At 32.3% G+C, this 21,975-nt stretch overlaps 1 long non-coding RNA gene across 1 annotated transcript; it reads left to right on the top strand.

The window, feature by feature from the left end:
• Positions 1-598: 598 nt before the first annotated feature.
• On the top strand, positions 599-1,588 carry LOC149209598 (uncharacterized). The gene is made up of 2 exons (XR_016252232.1): positions 599-813; positions 1,403-1,588. It is a non-coding gene; the product is annotated as an uncharacterized LOC149209598 (long non-coding RNA).
• The last annotated feature ends 20,387 nt before the right edge of the window (positions 1,589-21,975 follow it).

The following is a 21,975-nucleotide window of genomic DNA, read 5'->3' on the forward strand; positions in this document are numbered from 1 at the left end:
TGCCATATCAAACGCTATAGTCCATGCTATGCCAGAGGCAGGACTAATAAGATTTTAAAAGCCCACATGCCTCGAACTAATTAGTTTGTAGTTTAAACATCTGTGAACACGTTCAATTTTTTAACCCTAATTTTTTTTTGGTTTTGTAAATGATTTTTCCCCGAGCAAACCAAACATGTATTTTTATTTGGATTTAAATAATAAAAATTCGAAAAAACAGAAACCCTTTGGCAGAGTGTCCTCCGAAGATACGTTTGGGAATTTGGGAATTTATTACTTTTGACCAGGGGAGATGCCACACGCAAGATAAGAAAAGTCAACAGGGTGACCTAATTCCGAAAACGCAGGATTACGCTTCTCGTATTCAATTATATCGAGTGTTGTATAAATGCACGTCAACTAGGGTTCGAAGTCGACTTTTATGTTTAGGTCACCAAACCATAAACTACATAACTAGATAATATAGACAATACACACTATTTCTTACCGTGCAAGGCTGCAATTAGCTGTCGTGTCACAGGCTTTTACCTATATTTTAGTTTGAGACTGTAAAACTAGCCATCGTGGGCACTCCTGAGATGTATATATGTAAATAGAACTGATAGAACGTAGATCTGAATGATGTGAAGAAGGAAATTATTATTGTTATTGTAATAAGTCATCAAATTTGAAGATGGATTCTCAAGGAGGTCCTGGAGATCCTCCGCATCCACATCCACCACCCGGAGGTGGCGGCGGTCCTGATCCTCCCCCACCGGGTCCTGGTGGCGGCGGCGGCGGCTGCTGTGGGCCTTGCTGTTTTTGTGATGCATGGTAAATCGTTAATATTAATTGGGAATTTTTTTTAGGTTGATACTTTTGAAACTATAATCATGATGGCTTTATTTTTGGTAATTTGATTTGGCATGGTAATTCGTTAATATTAATTGGGAATTTTTCTATGTTGATACTTTTGAAACTATAATCATGATGGCTTCATTTTTGGTAATTTGATTTGGCATGGGCTAACTCATATAGGAAAGGAAATGATATCTTTAAATAATTTTTTCGGTTTAAAAATTAAGTAAATTTTTATTATTGTTGTTGTTTAATTTGTATAATTATAGTGTTTTAGGGTTTTCAGGGTGTTGAATTTATTTATTTATTTAAAAATATATTTTGAAGAACAAAAAAATCGCACAAAAATATGTTTTAGTTAGAGAAGAGTCCCCACAGATTTCTTTTATGTAATTTTTACCTGATTTTTTTTTTTTTTTTATTCATTATAGATAACAGAAACCTAAATACAATAATCACATTTTTACTTAAAATTATATCACTTATCTAGTAAAAAAAAGTTATTTGGTAATTACTTTATTAAATTGCACATTTTATCACTAACAAAAATGGGCTTCTGATGCAGCTTTTACTTCCTGTGTTGCTGCTGGTTGTGTCCGCGAGCCGGTCCTCCTCCTCCTCGATGACAACACAGAGAGCGAAATAAGTTTACAACCTCAAGTGATCAAATATGTTATATGATCTCCTGCTTACAATATTCAGAATGCTGTTTTTGCTGTGCTAAAAATGTAGTCTGTTCACTTATCATATATCGGAAAAATATTTAATATTTATAATTGGGTTTATTTTTGATTTAATATTATTAATTAATTAATATTTTAATATTTTTGTATATTAAATAATTTTTTTTAATGAAATTATATAAGAGAATTTTTTAACTAATTAATTTCGAACTAACCAGCATGGTTTATTATCCCAACTTTTTTATATATTAGTATTTTGTGATATGCATTATTATCATCTTTTTGATCGAGTAAAATAAAAAATTCAAATAAAAAAATATTAATAATTAATATAATTTTTAAATCAATAATAAAATGAAATATTAGTAAAATATCAGTATTGCTTTTAAGTTCAAGAATAAAATAATCTCTTTTAAGTTCAAGAATAAAATAATTTAATATGATATTCATGATCGACTAACACAATATCCATGAGAATTTACAAAACTGAAACATATCATTAATACAAACTAAGCTTCCATACTTTACAAACTAATTTATCAAATATTTTCAAATGTATATATCTACCTTAAAAAATAAAATGAAAATTAGAAAAGTGAAAATGCCCATTAAAGAAATCCGATCACCTTGAGTGGGTTTTTATGGCCGTTGTAAAAGAATGTTGGTTAAAATGGTATAAGTTAGCAATGAAGTTTAATATTTTTTATATTAATATTTTAGTTAAAAAATTATAATTATAATTTATTTATTTTTTATTAGTGGAATGGGTAATTAAACAAGTTTTTAGAGTTATTATTATTGTGAGTAAATTTAAATAAATGTGTAACATGATTTTTAAACACAAAAATTTATCTCTATTTTATTATGGAGATTCCCAAGCGATAAATAGACTTTTTTACAATACCATGACTTACAAATGCTATATGCTTAAAAAACCATAGCTCTTAATCATATGAACATGTGTTCATATGACATTTTTTATTTAATAAATCAATTTAATTAAAAGGGAGAAAATGACATATCTACATTTGAAATTCTAGAATATTTCATGGAAGTTAAATCTACAGCATCCACATAATAATTACTAATAATTATTGAAAATGATAATTATGGAGATGTGTAACTCCTAACATGTTTAATGTGGATTTACATGCATGGAAAAAATAAAATGTATCCCCCATGCACCACAATTTCTTTTTAGAAGTAATTGATTGGAATCAAAGTATGAACTATGAAAACATCCATTCTCAAATAAAAATTTCACTAAAAAATAAATAAATACAATCTATAATGAAAAACACAAATATAATAATACATATTTGGTTAGCTTTACTTAAAAGTATTATAAGATATCAATAATTCCACTCTTATTGTGATAACTTTTTTCCATTTTCTTTGTTTGTAAATCAACATAAAATTTTCATTTATCAAAAGATGTTTACAAAGAGTACATGGATATGACAGGCGTTATCTAAAAGTGGAAAACGCTCATAACTAGAGCGCTTTGTACAACCCTGAGCACATTTCTGCTCCAAAATATTATCTATATCATCCTTTAACATTACCAAGTTAGACATTTCTCACAGAATTCCATTAAATGTGTCCAATACCAAGATTGAACCTTTGAGTACAAAAGGAAAAAAACAGAAACCATATAGAGGGAAAAAAATAATTGAAGAGATGTCATGGAGAGGAATGGGAACCAACATGGATTCACCATGATGATGCTTGTGATCCACTAAACCATAAGTGCACCAAAAATCCTTCAGAAACTACCAAAAACAAAAGTTGTTATGAAGTTGATACCTCTAGTCGGAGATAAATACTGGAAACAAAGGACCTCGGTTTGCTGGAGGAGCAATATTAAGATGTGGTACAATATTGACCAGTGGAGCATTGATCACTGCTGGAGTGTCAGAAATGTTCTCCGAGTCGGAATATGAATCTGACACAACATACTTCTCCACCCTTTGTAGACGTAGTAGAATATCATCCAAACAATGCCAAATGCTTCTTGGAAGGCATTTCAAATCCTCCTGACCTCCAAATATCCTGTAATGGTCCACTTGTTTGCCTCAGATGACCAAATGGAATAGAGAGTCCAACTGTTGGTAACCTGCAACAGAATGTAGGAAGTGCAATTTTCTCTTTCGAAATTTGTGAAGGTATGGAATCCATTTGAATTCTTGTTTACCCACTTTGGAGTTTGAAAAATAAGCTTTGTCCCCAAATTCTCTAGATTCAAGGTGTCGAATCTCCTTTCTAACTTTCGGGGGGATGGTGTCAAATAAAGTTTCCATGGATTTCCATCCAAAGAAACACATAGGCTAGGAGATAAACCAACTGCTGGAGCCTCCCCTACATCTTGCCATTCTCTATCAAGGTGGCATAGCCATAGGAAGAAGTGCACTAAGAAGACAATGTAGACTAACCCATATCCCACCCTGAGGGATTTTAACCAAATGTGAAACCAAATTCATAGAGAGAAGATGTGAGGTACTTCGACATACGACTATATCATCAGCAAAACCTGCAATGCATAGAACTGGATAAAACCCACACCACCTGGAGAATCCTTTATCCACGAAGTCAAAGGGAGTTAAAAATGACACCACGAGAAGAACTAAACCCACTCACAACTGTTGTGACCCTTCGTGGTTTACGAGTGCTTTAAACATGAGAGAGAAGCAAGAAGCAACAATAATACAAGGGACAAGTGCTCATGGCAGGGAGGGGAGACTAGAAACAAAAATTAGGCCAAGGCTAATTGTTATTCATCCTACATTATAGCAAGACAAAGGAAAATCACGTGTAAACATAAATAGGACACAACTCCCCCCCATATTATGCCCCGAAAATCCAAATAACCCCCATTGCGACTTTGAAGAGGTAGAAAAATACACCATTAAAACCAAACCGAAAATTTTCCCTAGTACTAGACCGTGCACACCAAAACTGAATAGTTGAAAGGGATACCTAGGAAGTGAAGGCCATGAAGCACCGATGAGGGAACCATGACCACCAGTTCAAAAATCGGCCCTGAAGTTGCACTGTGCAAGAAAAAAATAAAAGAAAATGACTTCGACACCTTGCAAATAGAGGGACTCTCTAACCTCAAGAACTTCCCTCAACCGAGTATTAAATGAATGGTTGTCGATGCACAGAAAAGGCCATGCCAAGCATGACCGAATAAAATAAAACCAGAGACCATACAATGTTACAGACCTTATCGTGAAATATCACATACAATTGCCACCCTTTACATAACCCATGCCATTTATAATCACCTGAGGAGGAGAAATCACATGCAGTTGGAGGATCATTACTTTACCAGGGAAGGACAAAGGTAGGACAAGTGTATAGTGCGACACACTCCTTAAGGAAAACATTCTTTTTGCATTGCGAGGAGCAATTAATGAGTTGTAGGCATGCTTCCTCTGCTCCCATGGTGGATCTTGTCAGAGCAATTAAGGCAAACCTATCGAAGACTAAGTGAGCTAGAGTTGATGCACATAACAAAATCACAAAGTAATAGTTTTTTTCTCCCACCAACTTTTCATGTTGAGTAAGGAGCATCACCAAACAATAAGATGCCATTCCCATCATACATGTCTTACACGTTGCAATGCTGGAGAGACACTTGTCCTTAACCTTTCGCGTTCACATCTACGTTTATTGATGTGGTAGCTAACATCCCTATGGGAGAGATAATTTGCTTTCATTTTTTGTATTACAAATGTCTAAAAAAAATATTAATAATATAAAAATATTTCATTCTCCACCATAAATAGAATATTTTGATATCTATATCAAAAAGCATAATCCTATATCAACTTTGTATAGAAAAATAAAGTAATTAAAAATAATAAAAATCTTATTTTTACTTTTAAATGTGAGAAAAAACTATAAATAAAAAATAAAGCAAAAAACACAACTAAATTAATACTAATGATATATAAAATATTTCACATCCTATTTAAAATAAAATAAAATAAATTTATGTAAATTTAATATAAATAAAAAAATATGATTAATATAAAGCATTCCATTTTTGTTATGAAGTTAATATCTTAAATTTAAAAAATTTAATTAAAAAAACAAATTTAATGTGAGTCACATATAAAAGAAAACAAAAAGTTTTTCAAAAATATATTAATAATCAAATAAGACAACTTAATCACGTCACTCAAAATAAGATAACTGCACAAGGATGACCTCTTCCTAAAAGGAAGGCTAGCTTTCTTTAAGAGACAAATCCGGAACTATTAGGCCTCTACTATTCATTACATGCAGAGCGTTGTTTAACTATACGTCATGAAAGAATAAGTGCACTATGCCCATATTTCTTACCGTGCAAGGTAAGAGAAGAGGATGAAGAGATGAGTAATTAATTGAAATTCTAAACGGTTGATAAAAGAAGATGTTAGATATTTTTTTAAATAAATTTTCGAAATATTTTTTTAATTAATAAAGATATTAATTTTTGAAATTAATTATATATATAATATAGGTAATATGTTGTGTCGTGAATAACAATTAGAGATGGTTGTTTTCCTTATGGTTTTACAATTAAGTTATGATAGGTTTTTTGGTTTTTAAAAAAATATGCTATATGAAAAATGGCAAAAAAAAATAAATAATATAATATTTTTAATTTACAAGATATTCTGGATTTCCATGTCTTAACATTTTAAGTAATGTCAAAATTATAATTAATTATATACATATATATTTGAGGAATTGGCCAAAGGAAGGGTATTAGAAGAAGTCAAGATCAAATATGGGCATAACTCCCACTATATTATGCTACTCTGGGATTTGAGCCTTGGATTTCAAATATGGGCACAACTCCCACTGTATTATGCTATTCTGGGATTTGAGCCTTGGATTTCTTAATCTGCACAATACTTCATATTACATATTAAGAAATAACCAATTGAAGTGCACTCCAGGAACAAAAGCAAAGGATTAGAAGAAGTCAAGATAAATAGAGACATTCTAAATAATGCAACTATAAATTATCTTTAAATGGTTATATCATTTTACAACAATCAAATGCAAAAATGAAAATTTTGAAATGATACTTTTAATTATAAAATTTAAAAGCAACAGAACTCTCTCTCTCTCTCTCTCTCTCTCTCTATATATATATATATATAGATAATATAATATAATATAATATTGTATAACAAAAAATGTTAATTAGTTTAGATTAACTTATTATTGGAAACTTGTCTTGTTTATATATATATATATTTTGTATAACAAAAATTATTAATTAGTTTAGATTAACTTATTATTGGAAACTTGTCTTAAAAACAATCTAAGCTAATGAGTGACTGGAAATACCAAATACCTATATTGATATGGAGGCTTTGAGGGCAAAAATGATCATTGGATTTAATAAAGGTCTTTTCTTCCTTTAGATAATCGCTGCATTGCCCTGAGGCATTTCTATTTGAGGAGGGTTTGCAACAATGGTTGCTTCCTTATCAGTGCTTGAGTGATTTGATTTATGAATATGATTATGCCCATTGATGGGTGAAGCCAAGATCATGGTTGTATCTCTTTTTTATACATGAGGAGGAAGGACCCATGAGTCACTACAATGTGAGGAAAAGGCCCCTTGAGTTTATGGGATGAAATGAAACTGCCTAGGGCTAAGCTGAGGCTAAAGGACTAGATTTAGTTGCAAATCATTTTTGTTGCTACATGTTGTCTTGCTTGTGAGCTTAGGAATTCTTATTTTTTTGAGTCTCCTGGATCTTTCCATCCTTGATTCTTTTTCTTGGCTTTAGTGGGGTGGGAATGCCCTTGAGAAGAAGGGAAAACATTGTGGAGATGAGTTGGTTGTTGAGAGGATCTATAATAGAAAGTTGTGTTTTCGTAATCCATTAATTGCGAAAAGGTTATGTCATTCCAACCAATGAGAATCCTATCATAAAGCTCTTTGTTGAGATGTATTTGGAGATAGGTGCATGCAAAGGTTACAATAACCCTCCCAAGCCTCTATCTATCTATCTTAATAAGACATGTAGTGAGTTTATAACACAATCTGAAATATCTAGAGTTAACAAATCAATGGGAAAATTAAGAAGTCTTAACCAAACAAGAGTGGCCATACCACGAAAACTAGTTTCCTTGAACAAAATCTTTGATGATCCTCTAGATTTTTTAAGTAAACCATAAAATATCCATTTAATAGAAATACACATCTAAATTCGAGGACTAGGTTTGATGCGCCCATTCAGGGAGCACAATTGTTGATGCTTGAGCTCATTAGAATGACTAATTATGGCATTCCACTCATAGGTTGAGGAAAATTGATTGCATTGGGAGTCATCTACTTCTATATTTGGAATATCTTATGATTGTTGTACAATGAAGGCTAGCCCTGAGAGACCTTTGAAATTTAGTTGCAAGAGACCTGGCTTTAGAGCATTCTCAAAAGGATTTTGACTGAGAGGATGAGGGCACACCCCAGCCTTTGGCTCCTCTATTAAATCTTGGGGCTATGAGGATTAATATGTCATTGAATATACCATAATATTTGAGTGAAAGGCCTTTATGAATCTACGTATGCCCATATAGGAGCCACATTAAGATGGAAGGGATTCCTATTTAATCTTATATTTTGGCTATGAGTGTAGAAACTGTTGGACACCTAATCCTCAATGGGTTAGTGTGGAAGCCAAATAGACAAAGTAGTCCAAGAGACCTTGGGATGTGGAACCCAACGGTCACAATATGTACTATAAATGTATATCAATTGTTAATAAAAGATGCACTCTCATGTTTTATCTTTCATATTTTTCTTGCTGCCCATGTGTGTTTAACATGGTATCAGAGTAGGCGATTGCTGGTCCTGCTCCAATTTGAGCCACTTGTTTTGTGGTCTCTATATATATGTCAGTTTTTCCCATTACCTAAAACGCTCCATTAATTCATTGTCTACCAGAAATCTGCTGCCTCTTCTACCTGACCTCTGGCACTATATATGCTGCACCTGACTCTGGCTATTTTAAGACTCTCTTCTACGTTATCTGATCTCTATCTGACATTACCTGTGCTCTCTGTCCATAAACGCTCCATTTAAAAGCGCTGCTCCATACAAAGCCTGCTCCGTACAATACGCTGCCATTACCTGCCTATCAGTCATCTGACCTTTTCTGTCAAGCCTGATATCCTGTGTAAACACACTGCTCCGTTGAACGCTGGAGGAAAAGAACACTGTCACATTGAAGAACGTTGCTCCGGTGGAAAACAACACTGCTCTGTTGAGTCTGTCCGCATGGCTATCTGATTCTTCTCATTCACGCGATCTGGAATCTGTAGATTCATATTCGAATAGTAGCAGCCTTAAGGTAATTCAAAGGGATTTCTCTAAAAGCGAGCAAAGCCACGGGAATTCCACATAGGTCACATTTTCTTGGTAATCTCCATTGATGGAATCTACTGTCTCAGATCTGATGAAGTTATTAAAAGGACATGATTTTTAAATGATTGATGTTTATGAATTTCTGTAATGGTTAAAGAAAATGATTATGAGGCTCGGCTCAAGTTGTCTTTTGCTGTTACAGTTATTGTTAATACATATATAGTTTTTCAATGAGGGCCTGCGGAAATGGTGTGACTTGAGGGGAGATGCTTGATAGGTTATTGCCCGAAATCCTCCGTATTTTCTGCTGCTCCTACGTGTTGAACTCCTAAACAAAAAAAATCGATTCATATTTTTATGCAATGTTGAGAGTTGCGCCTATCAATAATCCTCTGCGCCCTTTTGGTTGAATAATATTAATTTTGCGGAATACGCTGTGTGATTTGTTGCGTTGGCATATTTGAAGACTGGTGTGGAGACTAAGCGTGATAGGTTGTGTTTGGACCTGCGTTAACCCTTTTTTTAAAACTATGTTCTTGTTGTGCGTTGTGCGATGTTGAAGATTACATTGATATGCCTCAACTTCCTTGAACGTGTGCTTGTATAATTCGGTGTTCTCCATAATGCAGTACTCTTGGTGCTCTCCTTATATATATATATATATATATGATACGGTGCTCAAAAAGTCGTGACCTGTGTTGCGATACGTTGCTCTAGGTGCTGAAATGAATCGAAATTTTGTGACCTATGTTGCGATACATATGGTTCATTTGAAGTGGTGGAACAGTTTGCATTATATACACAGTGTTTAAAGCATTGAACAAAAACTTCAATGAGTGTGGAAGTCACGTCTGCTTTCTCAAGCGCTTTGCATTTTTTTTCCAGATATATATTTCTTCCATTAGGAAGGCTGGGTCACACAGAGCATCAGTGTGGGGGAGCTGCTACAACAGTGAAGAGGTTGGGTTTCTTGCTAGTGTTTACACCAACGAAAAAGGGCTGAACATAGCAAACAGAAAACTGTTTATTCTTGGCTCCATCTGACTGTCAAAGGCTGAGATCTTTGTGGAGAAATTACACCAGGTTTCCCTCGTCAAATGTTAAAGCTCTGCTATATTTTGTAATTTCTGAGTTATATTAAATGAAGGAACAAGTATGTTATGGCTAAAAACAGTTCTTCATCTAATTTTCCAGATCTGAAGTTTGAATTACATATCACAGGGTTTATGATCAGACAATAAGGGATGTATTATTTGTCACATTACCTGAGGATTGAGTTGTGTTTTCAGATTTAATTGTGCTCTGAAATCTCAAGGTGTCAAGGGCGAGTTTGTGTTCCAAATATATTGCCTAGGCCAAATTTATTAAGGAGTCAAATTGGAGGCTGAAATACTCATTATATCCATAGGTGATTTGCATCTAAATTGTATTCCTTGTGTTGCATTTGCGAAGGGGACAAATCCAGGGGCCATTGCTAGTTGAGGATTTGAAACCAATGATGCCATTACTTTGCAAACAAATGTTAAATTTGAAGAATTATTGAGTTTTGACCTTCCAAAAAGGGGCTTGACAAATCACTGCGTTAAAGATACATTGTTGATCGTTTCAGAATTTTCCCGATTCTAACACTGGGTGAAGATACTTGATTCTTTTGAAGCTTTAGTTCAGCGATGAGAAATCAGTTTGTAGGGTTCGATCTAGCTTCCTTGCAATTGATTGTATTTAGTATCTTGATGACACAAACCAGGCTCTACTAAGACTGTCGACAAATTTCATTTGCAAAGAAAGTCAAAGATTGACTCTCTTTTTCACAGTGTGAGTAGTTTGAATAATTTGACAAGTACATTAAAGCAGCGAGTCATTTGCTACATTGAAATTGGTACTGTGCTGTCTGCTACAGTGACTTGGTGATATTGGTATCCTGCTACTCATTTAATAGTTGCAATTATTTATCATTTTATAGACCAATTTGTAGCTGAAGATAACATCACTTCTCTGATTATATTGGTCTAAAATGGATCGAATAGATGATGTATTGAAACTACTAAATAATTTAATACTTTCCACTGTTGATGAGATGGTTAAGATCAACAAAACCTCTCTTTCCAATATTAAAATTTGTCTCCAAAATGCACATGAGAATATTGAGTTTTTGCAGCTTGAGACAAAGCTACAACAGGAAGAATTACAGCAGTGGAGTCATCATTCTGAACCTGTTTCTGTTCAGAAGATTGAAACAGACTCCCATAAACAATGAGACAATAATGTTACAGTTGGTTCAGATTTAATACCCAATAAAGCAGCAGTTGTACATGCAGATGTAGAAACTCAGTTTGCACTTCCCAAGCCCATCATCAGACCTTGGGAAAAGCTTGTCCACAACAAGCACAGGACCGGTCTTGGATTTGACAAGGACTTGTCCTTTCATATACCAGACTACGCCAAGCCCATTCAGTTTCAGAGTGCTAGATTCATTCATGATAGTTCACATCCAGCTGTTTCAAATTTTTCCCCTTTTCCACAGCAACAACAACAACCATAGATCGTGAAATGCCAACACTGTGACCAAGTTGGCCATTTGAAAGATCACTGTTTTGATCTTCATCCATGTAAGCATTGTCATAAAACCACCCATTCTTCACACAGATGCTTCAGAAACAAACGTCCTGCAAGAACAAAGATTCATCTTGGATGGATCACTTCTTGGCAATGGGCATAAATAGCCAAGAAGATATTCCAAACACATGTCAGAGCTTGTTCCAGAGTATTGAACAATCTTGCAGTTGAGTTTTCTCCATCATCTCACCTTGTATCTGACAGGGGGGAAATGATGGTCATCTACAAGCTTCAAAGTCACATCAAGCGAGCTTGAGCCACAACCTGTCACACCAGATTCAGATTTGTAGCCAGAGACAAAGATGCCCCTGAGCATGCCTTAAGTTGGTAATCTGGGACACTTCCTCTAGTAGAAGACTTCAACTTCTTGCCAGTTTTGGAAGAATTCCAGGAACAAAATTGAGAACACTTCCTCTAGCAGAAGACTTCAGCTTCTTGCCAGTTTTGGAAGAGTTCCAGGAATTGCATTAAGCATTCCAGAGTTGTTGGTCATCCTTAAACCATCACAGGTTAAGACTTCCCTTTTCAGGTTGAAGTTCTCCCTTTTATGCGGGGTGAGACCTCCCTTTATTGGTTGAAGGTTTCCCTCTTCAAAATAATAGGAGCACTTCCCCTAGCAGAAGACCTTAGTTTCTTGCGAGTTTTGGAAGAGTTCTGGGAACTGCACTAAGCGTTCCAGTGTTGGTGGTCATCCTTAAACCACCGCCCTTTATACCAACATTTCAGAGAGCACATTCAGCCTAGTGCTACCATGCATTTTTGCACATTTTGTATTACAGCTCTCTTCTTGGACTCATACATAACCCTTCGGATTAAGGGGAGGAATGTTGAACACCTAATCCTTAATGGGTTAGTGTGGAAGCCGAATAGACAAAGTAGTCCAAGAGACCTTGGGATGTGGAACCCAACGGTCACAATATGTACTATAAATGTATATCAGTTGTTAATAAAAGATGCACTCTCATGTTTTATCTTTCATATTGTTCTTGCTGCCCATGTGTCTTTAATAGAAACTAAGGAAATAACTTTCACATGTAGACAAAGGGTACCCCTCATAGAGCAGCGTCACAAAGACCAAAACGTGAATCACCTTAAAGGAGAGAAGAAGCCTACTGCAAAAGAATTTTCTCTTTGTTTAAGCGCAATGATGGCGCTAGAATGAGGGAGCTTCACATAAAGTGAAGAATTTTGAAACTCTGGATCCCCTATAGATACGACAACGACCAAAAGCTTTAAGGTTTCCATCATTATCCTCATTAAAATTCTTATTAGTATTTAAAAATTACTACCAAAATATCCTAATTTTAAATTTTTAATATTAAAATAAATTGCAATTTATTATTTTTATATATAATAATGACTACCACATAATAATATTAATTTTGATTTACCAATTTTATTTAATATCTTCTTTTTCATTTTTATAATATAAAAAATCCTTGACACAAGCTTTTAGACCTTTCTCAACAAATGGGATGTGGCTGGATCGAGGGTTTTTAGATAGCCAAAGCCTTTTAAAGTAGTCACTCTGGATGGGTTAAAAAGCTCTGTGGCCTTTGGAATTTTCCTCTTGTGAAGATTCAAAGAGCGAGGATCATAAAATTATCTATGTTTTATATACATGAACCTAATCTACTATTTAATGTTTAATATGCTTATGCTACAAGTCAAATATTCAATAATGAAATTAGCGCATAAAATAAAAGATTAAGTTATAGTCACATAAATTATAAAAGAATATGATACAAAGAATAAGAACCAAAAGTTGTTGTAATTGGTGGAGACAATAAAGAATGAATGATATTCACTTCATGCAATGTTGAATATTAAATGCAAATTAAGTGCTCAATCAAAATTAGAATTTCTATTCTAATTTAAAATATCAATGGTTTTTAATGTGATATATTAAAAGGAAAAAGGTACAATAATACAACTCTTTGATCTTTTAAACAAAAAAAACAAAGCAATTTGAACCCGTTTTAATGTTTCGCATCAAGAATTAATTATGAATTGCAGATAACTAAAAATCTATCTAATGTTGTTTAATTACTATTTCTCAAATTCCTATAAGACAAATAATCTTTCAATAATTCAATCACAAAATAATTCAGTAAACAAACCATGAAAGACTATGATAACCTAGAACATGTTAAAGTAAGTGTCTTACTTCAATTCATACTAAAAAAACATTATCTTGGCAATCCAAATACCGAGAAATAATTAACAGAAACTCAAAATCAAAATCAAGTGATGTGCAAATCAACATTATCCTTAAGACCCATGTCACTGAAAGATAAATAAAATCCAATATAAATATACGAAAAAAGCTAACATAGTAAAAGAAATATGTAATGAGGTCACTCTTTATTGATGGATCAAAGTCATAGGAAAAAACAACACTATTCCTTCACAACATTCCAAAACAGAGTAATAAAAAATTTAGAACATATAAAATAAAAGTGACTATAAAAATTATGAAAATTAAACTAGCATAGAGATATAGTTCAACCAAAACACTTACAAAATATCTCGTTGTCTAACCAATTCTAGAATCACTACAAAGATTTTCTAGCATTTTTCCTTCCCTGCCCCCACAACTTATAACTTGCGAGTGTGCCCCCTCCCCTCTACAATATTCATACAATATTTATCATAACCTAGAGTTATGAGCATACAAAAATTCCAACGACCCGAGACAAAAGATAACATAGAATTTCCAAATTTGGAAAAGAGATTTTGCCTAATTGATTAGGTCTCATGGAACATATCGAATTTGTTTGAATATGGCAACCTTCAACAACCATCATAACAATAAATGTTTTCCCATCAAACATGTTGGCCGCACGAACAACCTTGAAGGCCCTTTGAAAAGATAGCTGGCAAAAATGAGTAATTGATACCTCGAAACATCAAACATATTGATATCAACAATAATTTTACATTTAGAAAAATTGACAAAATATTTGTAGTTGTTTTTTTCCAGTACTTAAAAAGCATGATTTTGTATTAATATCAGATGAGATTCATAAATTACATATTTTCTGGCAAAAGACCATAGCAGATAACAAAAATATAGACATATCAAGTCTATAAAAAGTCACCAAAAAACAAAACCTCCTGTGATACAGTGCGAGGAGGGGAAAAAGAAAAGTGTGTGACAATATATGGGGATATGTATGAGATCTGTATACAACCGTAGAGGTAAGGTATGAGTGGAAGATAAAAAACTTGTTGATATAGAAACACCTCCTGTAAAGAGAAACGAAACTTCTCGCAGAAAACACATAGAGAACTCAAGAGGCCAAATGCAAGATGAGAAATGAAAAACAGTAAGAAGAAATGCAGATTATGTTCCAGGAAGGGCGAAATCCTCTATGATGAGTAATATTACCCAGAAGGATGTCCATCTTCCAATTACCCGGTTGAAGTAGTAGACTTTTCTTTGACAGACTCACAAAATATTTGTAGTTGTTCTGAATCAATAAATCCAAGCTTGTGCTCAAAGAAAATATCTTCTCAGTGTTGGAAAAGATACATAAACCAAATACAAACTGATAAATTACTGAGCAGATTTTGGAAAAATTGGGCCTCATTGAAAAATTTGATTAGCTATACACCAGATAGATTTCCAGCTAATTTTGAGATTGGTTAGTTGCTATCCATTTCTAGAGACCATCGAATCTCAAAAAATCATTAATAGTGTCACTGGTCTACACCGTAGGGTGCGGAAAGTGCTCCATTTCACGACAGAATTTTAATGCAGAGATGTGTACTATGAAGATTCATAATCTTTTTAAACATTGGATAGTTGGAATTCATCCATCGAAAGATCTCCATGGGCTGTACAGGTGTCCAATCATGCATTGTATAAGGAATTGTTTTACAATGACCATGGATTTGCAGTCGATGTAGTGAAGAAATCTACCTTTGGATCGCTATGGATTGACAGTTTCCTTTTGTGGCCTTGCGTTATAGGTTGTTAAAATGATATGCGCTAGTTGGCTGTGCAAATATTTTGCGATGTGATTTGGAATAGATGAGGACCACACTCCTCTCTAGTTTGATATCCTGAGGTGCCACGTAGGTTTTTATTTTTTCTAAATGGGTTAGAGTAATCACAATTCAAAAATATGGTAACCAGGTTTTGCACAATTTCCATCTATCACACCTTCGCATACCATCAAACATGTCAACGGGGACCAGATATGTAGTTAAAGTGACTTTTAAACAGTTGTTTTAAATGATACAATATGAACTTTCGCTTGCCTTGACCATAATACGTGATGAATGGAACATTATTTTCGCTGGAAAATATGAAAAATTTGGTCGATCCACTAGAAATATTTTTACTGGAAAATATGAAAAATTTGGGCGATCCACTAGAATTTTTTGGGGTATGTGAAGCCTCCGCGGGTCGGGAAATCACCATATGCAACTGTGACCTGGTTTCCATTGAAGGGTATCTGCAAAATAAAAACATAGATATGAGGATTTGGAAGCATTTCGGTGTTGCAATCACATCTTCCTCCTCATGGGAAAAGGCCAGGAACTCTACTTTCTTGTAGCATTAATAGCAGCAACGGCAAGGAGAAGAAGTTTCTTCTTCCACTGGTAGCAGCTGCCATGGACATCCAGCGGTCTGAGGAGGAAAATAAGGACGAAGTTGAAGGAGAGCATGGCACCCGCTCCACTGCCTTAGCGCACAGCTGGAGGAACGATTTACATCTCCAAGGCAACCGTCAAGGGAAAACTAACAATCAGGCTTTTGAAGTAAGTTTTGTGTTTTCTTAATTTCAATAAAACCAATTTTATAGAGTATATAACTACACCCATATAAATGTATATTGATTGGTTATGACAAAAAGGTACAACGTCTTTCAGAGAATGTGCCCTTCATTGAGCGATGTAGTATAATTTTCTTTAGCATTAGAATATGTATAGGATAGTCAGCATTAGAATGTGTACAGAATATCTGCGATTAAAATTTATTGTAGTTTATAATTTTAGGTTTTAATAACATGATATCTGTAATCAAAATTAATGGTAGTTTATAATTTTAGGTTTTAATAAAATTAGAATTTATTTAGATTTTTATATTTTATGTTTTATAAATTTATATTTTATAAAATTAGTGTTTTATAACTTTAAGTTTTATAGTAATATTAAGGTTATAATAAATATCATTTTTATTATATAAAATGATTAATAATATCAGTTTAGATTTATATAAATTTCCTATTTGAATGTATAATTTAGGAAAGATTTGCACCTCGAGAGATTTGGTCCCTCTTGGTGCTTGATAGATCTGCGGTTAACTTTTTATTATTAATTAAGCCAACATTTAAAGTTTACACTCATCCCAATACTGGGTTTATAATGTTTTTGATATCACTTTTAATTTTTTATTATTTTTTAATTGAGTGGACATTTAAAATTGTTTACATACTTACATTACACTTACACATCTACCCCATATTATGTTGTATAAGGCCTCTCTATACATAACTTATAATAATAATATTCAAATGAATATTAAAAATAATATCATAATAATAACATTTAAATTTATTTATTAAAATAAATAAAAAACAGATATTATTAAAATCTTAAAGTAATAAGATTAGTATTTAATAATAATTATTAAGTTTAATATTGATATTAAATATTAATGCTAATATTAATATGAAATTATTTATAGAACTATTAATACTATTAATGAAATTAACGTTTTCGGTTGGGTTAGTATATATTATATTATGACTTGCGGTGGGATTTCTTATTGTAATATATTGAACACACATAATAGTGCGAGTTTAAAACATTACAACAATGCATTTATATATTATGTGGTTTCATTATGTTATTATGTTGTTTAGTATAATTGATACGCATGTTTTGATAAATATATTATATATAATGTAATGGTGTAATAAAATTTATTTTTTAAATATTTGATTGAATTATGAGTTTAAAAGTATTATTGTAGTTTTGTGCCATGTGGATAACTAAGATTTTTTTGTCATATTTTTTTGGATGAAGTTGTAATTTTTATGCCATGAATCTTATACATTTATGGAGTGTTTTTTCATTGTTGAGAATCATAGAAACACCGACCAATGAAATTGTAATTTTTATGCCATGAATCTTATACATTTATGGAGTGATTTTTCATTGTTGAGTCATAGAAACACCAACCAAAATTAAAATCTTTGAAAATTTAAGCAAATATAGTAACCACATGTAATTATATATACTTACTAGGAGTTATTGCACACCATTATTTAAATGTTCTTTAGCACTTTCATAAGTGGAGGAAAAATGTAAATGTGCAGGCTTACTAGTAGTTACTACTCACCAAAATTTATGCAACCCTTGCCCATTACTACAATGTTGTTTCATTTTTTTCTTAGCATAATTGATACACATGTTTTGATAACTATACTATATACAATTTAGTGATGTAATAAACAGTATTTTTCAAACATTTGATTGGACCATAAACTTGAGCCTTTATGTCGTGCATTTTTTCCATAATTTTTGGATGAAGTTGCAATTTTTATCCCATGAATATTATACATTTGTGGAGTGATTTTTCATTGTTGAGATTCATAGGAACACTGACGAAAATTAAAATCGTTTGCATAAAAAATGGATAGTAACAAAATGCAAATAAACATACTTACTAGAAGCAATTAATTTTTCCATTTCATATATTAAGTGGCACTAAGTAAACTACCCTAATGATTTGATGCATTTCTCTCCGTGAAAAGATTAACTAATTATTTTTTGGGCATGTTTTATTGGCTATCGCATAACAGACCTAATTACATGTGAATAACTATAAATTAGAATATGGTTGTTCTCATCCATTAGGCTGAGAATTTGCATTTTGAGTTTTTTTTTTTTTTTTTTAAGATTCCGTGCTTGTTGAATTAGAGGCTGGAATATGAAATACAACTGAAGGGTAGAGTGTATGATACATATAGATAATGGAATATTAGATTTTTTTTAGAGAAATTATATTAAAAATTAAAAAGTTTACATTCATAGTATTGATATTATTTATCTTAAATATGCCTCGACTTCTAAATTAAATTTGATCATGAAATATGCAACTGTATCAATAGGTATCTGGAATATGGATTGTCCATTCCTACACTAGAAATGAGGTGTTCTCTTCTATCAAAATTTCCATACAATAAAGGTTTTCCATATGCATTTCTATATTAAATTCCTGGAATATGGATGCCCTACACTAGAAATGAGGTGTTTCTTCTATAAAAATTTCCATATCATAAAGGTTTCCCATACATATTTCTATATATAAATTCCTTCCATACAGATTCTGTGTATCAATTCAAATTGTGTATTTGAAAATTCCTTCCACGTTGATAATTTATATTGGAATAAAATTATTTTTATATTAAAAAAATATTTTATTTGTTAGTATGGAAACCATTTTTTTTTGCAAGGAAACCATTTTATCTATTAATTAGATTAAAATAATATTATTATTTTGAGATAGTTCTCTAGGAATAGTCACACCACCATTTTATTTATTAATTAGATTAAAATAATATTATTATTTTGAGATAGTTCTTTAGGAATAATCACACCATAAAAAATTAATGGCATGATTATTCCAGAAAAACTATCTCAAAACAATATGAATCACAAAAGTTTGAACTCTTTATCTATTAATTATATTAAAATAATATTATTATTTTGAAATAGTTCTCCCGGAATAGTCCCACCATAAAAAATTGATGGCATGATTATTCCAAAAAACTATCTCAAAGCAATATGAATCACAAAAGTTTGAACTCATAGATGATATTATTATGTGATTTTCATTGATCAAAAAACATTTGCATTTAGTTTCTTTGAATAGAGATGGCTAACCAAGTTTATGGAATGCATATTATCAACCTACTGAGTAGTATCTCATTTCATCATCAAATCAAAAAATATAGGGAATAATTAGTTGAGTGAAGTTTCACAAACTAATTTTATTTATTTATTTTAATTAATATTATATTTATTTTCCTTTTGTTAATATTAAATATTTGTTATATAAATAATTGAATTGCTGAGTAGTTATTAATCTCTTGTTAATAATGTGTATCAAAAAATATTTATAACTTTTCCATTTCAGTATGTTATTATGATTTTGGATATAAATTGTTTAATATTTATTGGTAATTTCTAAATATTTTGTTGTTAATTAATAATGGATAATAATTAATATTACTAATTGCCATATTTTATTTTATATCACCCAAAATTATTAATGGTTATTATTTAATATATACTAATTTATTTTATATATATATCAGAACGGTTAGATTTTTATTTAGGCTCGATTGTATGGCCAAAATTATTTACAATTATAACTACAAAACTTGTTTCTGTCATTTCTATTAAACTATTTACATTTATGGCTATAAAACTTGTTTTTGTCATCTCTACTAATTCTGCATTCCAATATAACAGTCTCTTTTCGGCTAAGGGCTCCTTGCTCTATAATTCTACATTAAAACTTTTCATAAATTCTGTTTTCCATTATAAGCTCCTTGCACTATAATTCTACATTAAAATCTTTCATTTTCCATTACAGTCTCCTTGCACTATAATCTACATTAAAACCTTTCACAGATTCCAAAAAATGAACCAAAAATAAAAAAATATGCAATACATTACAACAAAGAAATTTAAACGCGCTTAGCAGGCACGACTTCATCCTCTCTCGTCCAAATCACCTTTTTTACTTTGCTTGTTCCAATGCTCGGGGAAGCGTGGTTAGCTTTCTTTCACCACTGCCCAGTACCACGTCCTACTTTTCCTATCACTATCTCTCAAATGTCTGCAAAACATTCAAACATTGAAACCTCCATGTTGCTCGCAATCAACTCCTTTTCCAACTTTGCAAATTTTCTTGCCACTTTAGCTTTGAGCCCTTCAAACCTTGCCTTTACTAAGTTAGCTCTTTTTTCCCTCTCGCTATCCGTGAGATATAGTTTTTTAGAGAGTAATTCCATTCTGGTGAGCTTAAGTCGATTGTAGATTTTTGAAATTTTTTGGAATATTTGGGAATCCGTAGGATTCCCAAATATACCAGAAATCTACAATCGACTTAAAAATAGCCATTCTACTCAGCCAATCAATAATTTGAACAACAACTCCAAGATTTTCTTCCAACGCATCATCTAAGACTCTAGCACTTGAACCTATGCCATAGCCAAAAGTTCCAAGCTTGAACAAAAGCGAGGAGAGCACCAGATAGACGAGAAGGTAATGCCCATACTCCACAAGATAACTGCTTAAATAGTCAGTCCTCATCGTTTCTCCCGAGAATGTACACCCATGTCTCCATTAAAATATGATCTCTATGGATTGACGATTCTATTGTGAACTTGGTCTACATGAGGTACCGAACCAACATTCCTACCTGAGCAAGAGAAAATCTGCTCAGCTCTGCAATATTAATCATCCTAGGCGAGTTCCAATAACTCCAAGGATCGAGATCATCAATTTGGCCATCCTCCTGGCCTTAATGAACTTGGAGTAGAGTGTTGGTTACAACTGATAACCACCTATTAATACTGATTTATTATCGCCTATAGGTGGACATTCCTGGATTATCATGTCAAAATCTTTGCTTGTGTGGTTTTAAAAACATTAAGACTGATTATTGATGAGGTCTCCAGTTCTATTGGCCCTATTTTTCATGTTCATTCATGGTGGACTAATGGATGGGAGTGAACCCCTTACTGTCCCCATTAATTTCAAGCATTCCAACCGCAAGTTCCACCCCGATTTTCGTTATTTTATCAACGTCACCGTTAAGATGCCTAAAAATATGAAATAAGAAAACTTCTTCAAAAAGTTTCAATTGCGTAAAAATTCTTCTCACGAGGGAAAGGAAAATAGTGTCACAAGACAAAGTTGCCATAGAGATCATTCTGATAACAATCATTGAATCTCTTAATATTTTAAGATTTTAAATCCTTTATTTTTAGTGAGATTTGCAGGCCTTTTAAAACGACTGGAAACTCAACTCTATTATTTGATATTATATGTATCTCACAAGTCAATATGAACTCTATTTTTTGATATTATATGTATCTCACAAGTCAATATGAACTCTTTAGGTTCTCGTGGGAAATATATTACCGCTTTCGTTCCTGCTATATATAAACAATTTTATTGTACAATATTTTTAAATCATTAAGATATATTTAAGTGTTTTTATATTTAAAATTATTTAGTAAAGACTATTTTCCATGCAGCTCTTGTTTTGTGATACATCACATTATCAAATTAAAAATTAAAACAAAAAATAATTAAATTAATTTAAATTTAAATTATTATTATTAATTATAAAAATAATTAATATATGGGTTAAACATATATATGTTTAAAAAATATGTAACAAGGTTGTTAATCATGGGCATTCACATC

Source organism: Pinus tabuliformis, chromosome 1_2 (assembly GCF_031772625.1).
Source record: "Pinus tabuliformis cultivar Carrire ecotype Pingquan chromosome 1_2, CPIR1, whole genome shotgun sequence".
In the NCBI taxonomy this organism is placed as follows: domain Eukaryota; kingdom Viridiplantae; phylum Streptophyta; class Pinopsida; order Pinales; family Pinaceae; genus Pinus; species Pinus tabuliformis.